The following is a 9,307-nucleotide window of genomic DNA, read 5'->3' as shown; positions in this document are numbered from 1 at the left end:
GGAGAGTGCTAACCATATCTGAAATCCAATTAGAAAGCATTGGGATTGATCCAATGAAAGATATGTATGCTGCAAATGAGGACTTTAAGAAGATTTACAAGGCATGTACTAAATTTGGTGAAAGGTATCATGTGGAGTTTTCTAATTTTCTGATCCAAGATAGACTTCTTTTAAAAGGTGAGAAATTGTGCATACCAAAGTGCTCAATGAGGACTAATATCATCAAGGAAAAGTATAGTGGAGCTATGGCAAGTCATTTTGGTTTGGACAAGATACTTGAATTGGCAATAAGGCACTACTTTTGGCCCAAATTGTAGGTTGATGTAAGAAAGTTTGTAGATACATGCACCATTTGTGAAAAGGCAATAGGAAGAACTACCAATGCTAAATTCTATCAACCCTTACCCATTCCCTCAAGACCTTGGGAAAGTGTGTCAATGGACTTTGTAATGGGTTTACCTAGGACCCAAAAGGGGTTTGATAGCGTATTTGTGATAGTGGATAGGTTTAGTAAAATGGCACATTTCTTGCCATGTAAGTCCACTAGTGATGCATCTTATATAGAAGATTTGTTTTTTAGAGAAGTAGCAAGGATTCATGGACTTCTATTGAACATAGTGTTTAACAGGGATGTCAAATTTTTTGGCCATTTTTGGAGAACTCTGTGGAGGAAACTTGGCACCAATCTATCCTTCTCATAAGCCTATCATCCACAAATGGATGGGTAGACAAAAATAGTAAACCAGTCATTAAGGAATATGTTGAGATGTCTTACCAAGCAGCATGGTGAAAAGTGGGATTCAATCTTACATCAGGTTGAGTTTTCCTCCAATGACATTGTAAACAAAAGCACAGGGAAGTCACCATTTCAGATTGTGTATGGGTTGCATCCAAGAGGAGTATTGGAGTTGAGAAAAATACCCAATATAGATCCCATAAGTGCAGATGGTGAGAGGTTTGTTGAAGCCATAAAAGAAGTTCACGAGCAAGTCAAAATACAACTTCAAAAGTCATCAGAAAAATACAAAGAACATGCATATTAGAAAAGGAGAGAGGTACAGTTTCATGTTGGAGATTTGGTTTGGTAAATTTGAAGAAGGAAAGGTTGCCCAAGGGTAAACACACTAAGCTCATGCAAAGGAAAGTAGGACCATGTCAAATCTTGAAGAAGTTTGGCACCGATGCTTATGAAATTCAATTACCATCAGGCCTTGACATATCTCCTATTTTTAATGTTTTTGATCTAACTCCTTTTAAAGGTGACTCTAATGTAGGTAAATCACAACAGGTCCTAGAAGAAGCAACAAATATATATTTTCCCAAACATGAGCCACCTAAACTTGAAAAAGTGTTGGACATCAAGATTGTAAAGAAGACTAGGAACAATGAGTACAAACAATACTTGGTCAAATGGAAAGGAAAACCAGACTCTTAAGCCATTTGGTTCAATGAATATCAGATCAAGAAGCATGACACTACATTACATGACCTCATCTCAAGTGGATTTGAGATTCATTCACCCTAGGAGTATGGTGTAGGAGCACCTCATTACTAAAGTAATAGGAGCAATAAAGGCTAAAGGAAACACATGAGAATGTGACCTTTCAATCTATGTAATAGTGTAGTCTTGTTTGTTTGATGTTTGATTTAGTTGTAATAAACCCCACCTTGTTACCCAATGACATGGATTTGGAAAATTGATAAGCCACCATGGGAATATGGGCCTAGGGTTATTTGGTTGAGTATTTTTCTAGGTTTTTGAAGCACCTCTAGGTAGGTAGATTTAACATATGTCAAAAGTTGCTCAAACTTGACAACTTTGTTGACAACTTTTAATGACAACTTTTGGTTGCAAATAACAACTCCCTTCTAACGGTCACCTCAGTTCAAAAGGTGTTTGATAATCATTGATTAAGGTATAAAATTTCATCCCCAATCATCATTGGAAGGAGAGAATGACTTTGTAAACTGTTGGCATCATTGAAGTAATATGTTTCTATGAATTTCTTGCAATTTTGTTATTCTACATGGTGTACCATATTGTACAATCAATTTGGAATTAGTAAAATAGTGGGATGTGTTAGAGTGGCCAATCACCTTTTAGATGTATCAAGTCCGAGGTCCTAATTCTCCAAGACAAGGAAGAAATTGGTAGATTTCTGGAAGTGTTCTAGATATGATAGTTTTGTCTAGGGTTTTGCAAAGAAATGGCCTTACCTTGCTGATCCTTCATTGGTGGTTCATGGCTGTGAAGGGGATGCAAGTATGGCCAATTTATTTTAGGATTTTTAAGACCTTTTGCAATTTAGGACCAGTTGGAAGTGAGGGTGTGATGTATTAAGGTGTGTAATTTCTTGTGGCCACAGTGCAAGTGTAAGCAAACAAGTCTCACATCAGGGGCTAAATTTATGATCATGGCCTAAGACTTAAGAATTGGTGAAATTTCAATGTCTTAAGATTATTCCTTGAGTTAATTTAGTGATTTGAGGTTTGTTTCTACACACTCCTTTGTAAAATAGGCCTAATTGGGCTATATAGGTATCCTAACCAAAGTAGGGTTTGGGTTCTTATGTTCCCTACTTGTAAGAACCCTTAGGATATATTTTGTAACTCCCAAAAGAGTATCCAAATCAGGGATTTTTTGTCTGGTATTTTCGAGAAATAAATAATTAAGTGGGGAAAACCGGTCTGGCAGGGCCACTAGGTTTTGTAGGCCTTGTTGTAGCAATTGCCCAAACCGGTAGAGAGAACCTGAATTCAATGATTGAAGGAGGTCTCACAGACCTAGGGTACTTCAAATAAAACATTATATATCCATTGTCACATTGGATAAGGGACCAAACCATTGTTGACCATAGGGTCCTTGTACTGGTCAATGAAAGAGACCTTGTACCAGTAGTCTTTTGTTTGGAAGAAAGGGATGTGGGACTTGTCAAACTGATATTCCTTAACCACTAGGATTTTGGTATGATTTCTAGGGTCTTTTGTGTGTTCTTGAATAAGGGGAACCTATCCTATATCGATATTGGGACTCTTCATCACTATCCAATCTATCGTACCATGTTTTGGGGTCTTTCTTGAGTCCACAAAGATCCTTCATTGACCTACACAAAAAATATAGTTGGTTTTAACATTGAAACCCTTCTATTTTTTCAATGAAAACTCCCTTTTTGAATTCTCCATTTAGGAATACAATTTAACATCCATTTGATATATCTTAAAATTCTTGAATGTTGATAATGTAAAAAATATTTTGATTTCATCTATTGTTCCAATTGAATACAAGGTCACCTTAAAATCAACTCCCTCAACTTGAGAAACTCCTTTTTATACAAGTCTAGCCTTATTCTGGATCACTTTTCCATCTTCATTCAACTTATTTGTAAAGACCCTTTTGGTACCAATTCAAATCTTGTCTTTAGGTATTACAATCATCTCCCAAGTTTCATTCTTCCAAATTTGAGTTAACTCGTCCTCCATGGCCTCTAACAAACATTTTTCTTTTCCTACATCTACACAAATACCTAGTTCAATTTTGTACATTAAGGTAAAATGATTCTTATAAACATATTTAGGTACTCTTTGTACTATATTAGTTATCTCACTCCTTGTACCCTCATCTCTACTATGAATTGTATCATCATTTTCATCTTCATTTGAAAAATTAGTTGACTGTGTTGTCTCCTCAATAATCACATTGTTGAGCTTTCCAAAATCCTTCTCATTATTTTCTTATAACATCTATATACTTTTCTTGTCATATTATTTTTGTACAAAAATACCTTCACCAAATTTGGAATGAAACTAACCCAAATGATCTTCAAACCTCTTGATATAGAACTCTCTTCCAAATATTCTAAGATACTTGATAAAAGTCGATCTTACTTTCCATATCTCATATAGAGTCCTAGTATTTGTTGGTCTAATTTGAACTTTGTTCAAAATTTATGCTATTGTATGAACTGCTTCTCTCTAATATACATCCAATAACTTTTCTTGACTTAGCATTGTTTCATTCATCTCTTGTATACTTTAGTTCTTTTACTTTGATGCTTAATTTTGCTGAGAAGTCCTTGGAGAAAAATATTATCTCTAATATTAATGCATCTCATATAATTATTCATATCTATATGTTAATCCATTCGACTCTTTCTAATCTTAAAAAATTGATCATTCTATTAGTTTCATTTTCTACATTTCCTTAAAAGATTTAAAATTCTCCAAATCTTTTGATTTCTTTTTAAAAAATTAATTCAAATCCTTCTAAAATAGTCATAAATAAGAAAAATCAAATCAATAAACATAAAGACTTCAATCCATTTTTCATCATCAATATGGAAGCTTCTTGGAGGATAATAGGGAATTACCAAGAAATGATTGGCTTGTATTTCTCCCTTTGGGTGTGGTACAATTTTATGTTATTCAATTCATGTTTCTACATACAAGCTTCAAAATCTAATTTTCATTATTTCAAGTTATATGATTTATGTAATCTCATTTTCAATATCAATTAGTGTTTTACTCTAATGCATTTGAGTAGATCTCTAGTCTATTTTTCTGCATATTTAGCTCATAGATATCTTAGACATACTTAAGATTCAAGAGAACACACAATTCCATTTTCAATAGAAACTATTTGTGGTTGTAAAAACCATAAAAAAATATGGGGTTGACTAAGAAAAACCCCTATATAGTCACACATGCACCATTTTTATATGTTTAAATTTTAGCTATAGGTCAAGGTCAAATACTAGTAGAGAAAACCACTTTCCAACACTATCATAGATTTAGATATCAAGTTTCAGCCTTAGTTGTAGGGAGAAAGACACCTAATGCATCCTAGTCATTAGAGAAAGGTCTCTTGGGAACCATTTAGTCCCCTTGGAATTAGCACAAATTTCACCTAGAGTAAAGAAAGACCTCAAGGAATGCAAACCGAGAATGTCAACTATTTTCTTAGTCTTAGGAACTAGTCACGATGGGTGACCTAGTCTCAACAAAAATAGTCTAGATTTGGATCACAGGTGCACTATACTCTTCTCACTCCCTTTTGAAATATTTTATGTAGTTTAAATACTTTTTTCATAGTCATTTTTCAAATTGAAGCTTAGAACCCTAGTCTTTTGTATTATTCCTATTGGCATCACCAAGCAACAAAACAATAGAAGCCCTAAGAGAATACATATTGATTTGACTCTCTTGGATAAAGGGTTAGTCAATAATATTCATCTCTTGGTGGATTCATATTCTAATGTGATTGGAAGAGGGGATTCACAACCTAGTTGGCCTATCTTATTTTCCAACCATCACAATTTTGGTGAACCCAACTCTTAGAATCTTACTTTTGATTTGTTTGTGCACATAGTTATATATTGCATTTATTTGTGTGTTCATTTTTCTTTTCATAAAAAATAGAAAAGACAAATAATAAAAGAGAAAATTACAAACACATTTCCTTTTATGCATTAGGTTTTTTGATGTTTCTCTTTATTAGATTAATTCATTTCATTGCAAGATTTCTTTTTCTTACATTAGATACATGTCAAATTTATTTTTACAAAGCTTTAGTGCCTTTCATGATCCATTTATTAGTGATGACTTTTATATGTTGGATGAAACCCTTGATGAATTTATCTCTATTATGTCTTCCTCTATGACTCCTAAACCATCCTTTTACAAAAAAAATGATCAACATTGTAGTATCCCTCCTAGAATCACATTATGATTTATGCTGTGATGGACTTGTTTAGACTCATGGTTGATGTTTTGATGTTATTTTATCAATCCTTATGATCTTATTTAGAATCTATATGATTGTTAATGATAATAGACATTTGATATTGTTGGCATTGTGTTGTAATTCATGTCAATCGATATAGCATGATGGATAACCAGTATGGGAGAATGGTTAACATGTTGTCATTGATGTCAACTTGAATTTTGATATCATTGATGATCACTGGTGCACAAGTGAGTATTAATTTATGTTGAAGAAAAGTAATGGGGGTATGATGTGTTAGGATTCCCAAAGATACTGAGAGGGGTGTTAATCAGTATCTGACCGGTATATAAATTTTCTTATCTTATAACATGAAAAACATATCAAAACTATGTACCGATAAAGCAGAAATAATGTAACAAATAAGAACAAGAACCTCAACATGAAAAGCACACCATAACACAATATTTAACAAGAGAACCCAGTGTGGGAAAAATGTTTGTGGGATTTGTGACCCATAATATTCGCTTACTAGCCAATAACGGAATATTACTTCTAGAATAGGGGCCTGCACATGCAGGAAGGCCAAGTGCCTAGAGCTCACTAATCAATTACAAAGGAAGTCACACTGACTTACAAAAATGGATTATACTAATCCAATGTCTTGTACTGCTTCAGATTAGCATCTGCTATGCCAGATTCAATACCGGTTTAAGCTCTACTACATACATAAACCCTTATCCAATAATTCACATATTAGGTTTATTACCTTCTATTAATATTTCACATCATACATCTTCTACAATAATCTACATTGATATCATACATATATGAGTCATATTACAATCTGCCATGTCGGCTTACAAAATATTTTACAATTAATTACAAAATGCATTTATACAAAATTGTTGTCGGCCAGGGTGTCAGTAATCTTCCTTTTTGGTGTTGGTGTTCTGTATACCGGTGTAGAGTCTATTGGTGCTTGTGTCAGTGTCTGCCTGCTAGCATCACATGATTGTAAAGTTTCCATCAATGACAATACCTTCAATCACCTACAATATCTCATTGGAGTGTGTATTTGCCAACAATCTCCCCCTTTGGCATTGATGGCAACACTCATGAGAAAAATTCAAGAATGTATCCAAAAATTGAAGTCCAAAAATCTTGCCAAAAACTGTACCAGAAATTATACTAGATGCATGCTCCCCCTGAGGAGATGATCTCTATTTTGGATTTTTCTCATCTCTACTACTCCCCATTTGACATTAATGACAAAGGTTGTCATTCGCTGTAAGTGGAGTCCTGCCTAGATTCTTGTAACCGGTGGGTTACAATTTGAAAAATATCTGTCAAAACCAAAAAAACTATTACTGAATGATTTGATGTCTTTTAGTGCCTCTTGAGTTCTCTAAACTATACTAGTGAGTATGTGCATTTTCTCTTCTAGTGTCTTAAGTCTAGGAACCAGAGCCTCAGAAATTTCTTTTCTCAAAGAAATGAGGTAGTCTAGTTTTGGACCAAGTTTACATTTCAAGATCTTTGCCTTATCCTTAACTTTTTCTTTGTCCTTCTCTAACTTCTCAATTTTCTCTTCTAGCTCTACAATCTTCTTCCTTATCTCCAAAAATGAATCTGATGTACCTATCAGATTGTCAGCAATATTGTTTATTTCAATTTGTGTTTTGTTGATCTTTGAATCTATATCTTGTGTCAAGATGTCTGTTTTGTAAGTATCCCTGTATATTTTCTTAAAATTCAAAATTATTTTTCCTAGATCTGGTAACAAGGTGTCCATTTTCTCCTTGTTCTTCTTCACAATTTCCTCAAAGAATTTCTCTTTTTCCTTAATCAATCTGTCTTTAAATGTATCCTCATTTATTTTATCAATTGTCGAAATATTGTCGGTGATGAATTTAGACAATGTGTCTAGTTGACCTAAAGAATCTTTATTATCCACTATTCATTTAGGTGCTACCAATTTAAGAATAGGGATTGTATCATCTATAGCCTTATAGGCTTGTGCATTACATTCTGTGATCTTCTTTATTGAATCCAATAAGACCTCTGTTATATTTGTAGGTCAAAATTCTGCCATATAAGTGCCAAATGTCTATCCAACTGTCTTCACAATAGCCATGCTACCAATTATAGTAATCACCTTGCTTGATTCGACCTTTTAGTAGGTCAGTTTGTGTTTGCATTTATATAAGTAAAGGTTTTTCAGTTTTAGCCGGTGGCACTGTTTCTATCTAAACTTGTATCTCAACTTGTTCCTGTTCCAGTTTCTCCATCTATGTCTCAGAAGGTTTTTCTGAGCTCTCAACAGTCGGTTTCTTAGGTATAGCCTCTATATGTACTTCTAGTTTCTCTGTTTGTACCTCTGCACTGTCCATTGCCGGTTCTCCTGACTATTTATTAGTTGTATCTACCAGTTTCTCTAATGGTTTACCAATGGTATCCTCTATCAGTTGCTCTGTCTAAGTAGGTTTTTCTGTGTTTATATTTATAGTTTCATTTACCTCAACCTCAACATCTATAGCCGGTGACTCAGTAGCCACATCTATCTTCTTATCCTTAGTGTTTTCTCTATCAACCACAACATTTACTTCTTGAGTATCTATATTCATAGTGTATAAAACTTCTGACTCAGGATTTGTATCCTCTAATGGAGTCTCCATACTCTCAGTAGCCGATTGACTATCAATAGTATCTATCAGTGGAGTATCTAAAGGAGGTGGGGTTAAGTTATCAGTTATTTTCAGGCTTGGAGGTCCACCTACCTTACCTTTCCCCTTATCCTTGTCCTTTTGATATACTTTAATAGTCTTTGGTCTAAGTAATTCTTCCTGTTTTTCTTTTTCCACAAAGAAAATATCCCATGCATATGTTGTTTCCTCGGAGACTTAATTCACTCTACCTACCATCAGTGCTACATGCCAGTGAGCAGTTGAAAATACTGTCTGGTTTGCTTCACTGATTAGTTTATCTATTTCATCAGTTGAGTTCACTAGATGTACTACAAGTAATTTCTCAATCTTGATTTTCTTGTCCAGCTCAATGATGGCTAACCTTCTAGCTTCTAATATCCTATACAGATCATTTGGTATTTCATCAACAATTTCCATCAAAAATATCTTATATATATCCAAGTGTAAGATTACAGTGTTCTCTATGCTTTCCTTGTCATCTACAGATAGTGTGTTGTATATTTTGCTGATATTTTTCATTTTTCCATCTTCAGTTATCTCACTTAAGAGTTTATCTAGTGGAGCAATATCTTGTTTTACCTTCTTTTTCTTTGGAGACATTTTCTTTACTAGAGGCCTAATTGCTTGGTTCATTTGCCTTGTTTTCCTAGGTGTAGGTGAGGGTAACAGTGAGGGTTTTCTTTTCCTTTCTACCCTTTTAAATACCACTGGCATATCACTCTCAGAGGAGGTTCCAACTGGTGAAAGATGAGCTTCCAATTGAAGTCCTTCCAACTCACTTTCCTTTATATAAGTTTGTTTCAAAATATCTTCCTTAATTACTTTTGCCTGTCGAGTTCCTTTCCTTACTGTTTCTTCAACCTTCTTAACCCTTTTTCTA

Source organism: Cryptomeria japonica, chromosome 9, assembly GCF_030272615.1.
Source record: "Cryptomeria japonica chromosome 9, Sugi_1.0, whole genome shotgun sequence".
NCBI lineage: Eukaryota > Viridiplantae > Streptophyta > Pinopsida > Cupressales > Cupressaceae > Cryptomeria > Cryptomeria japonica.
This window is presented reverse-complemented; position numbering follows the sequence as displayed.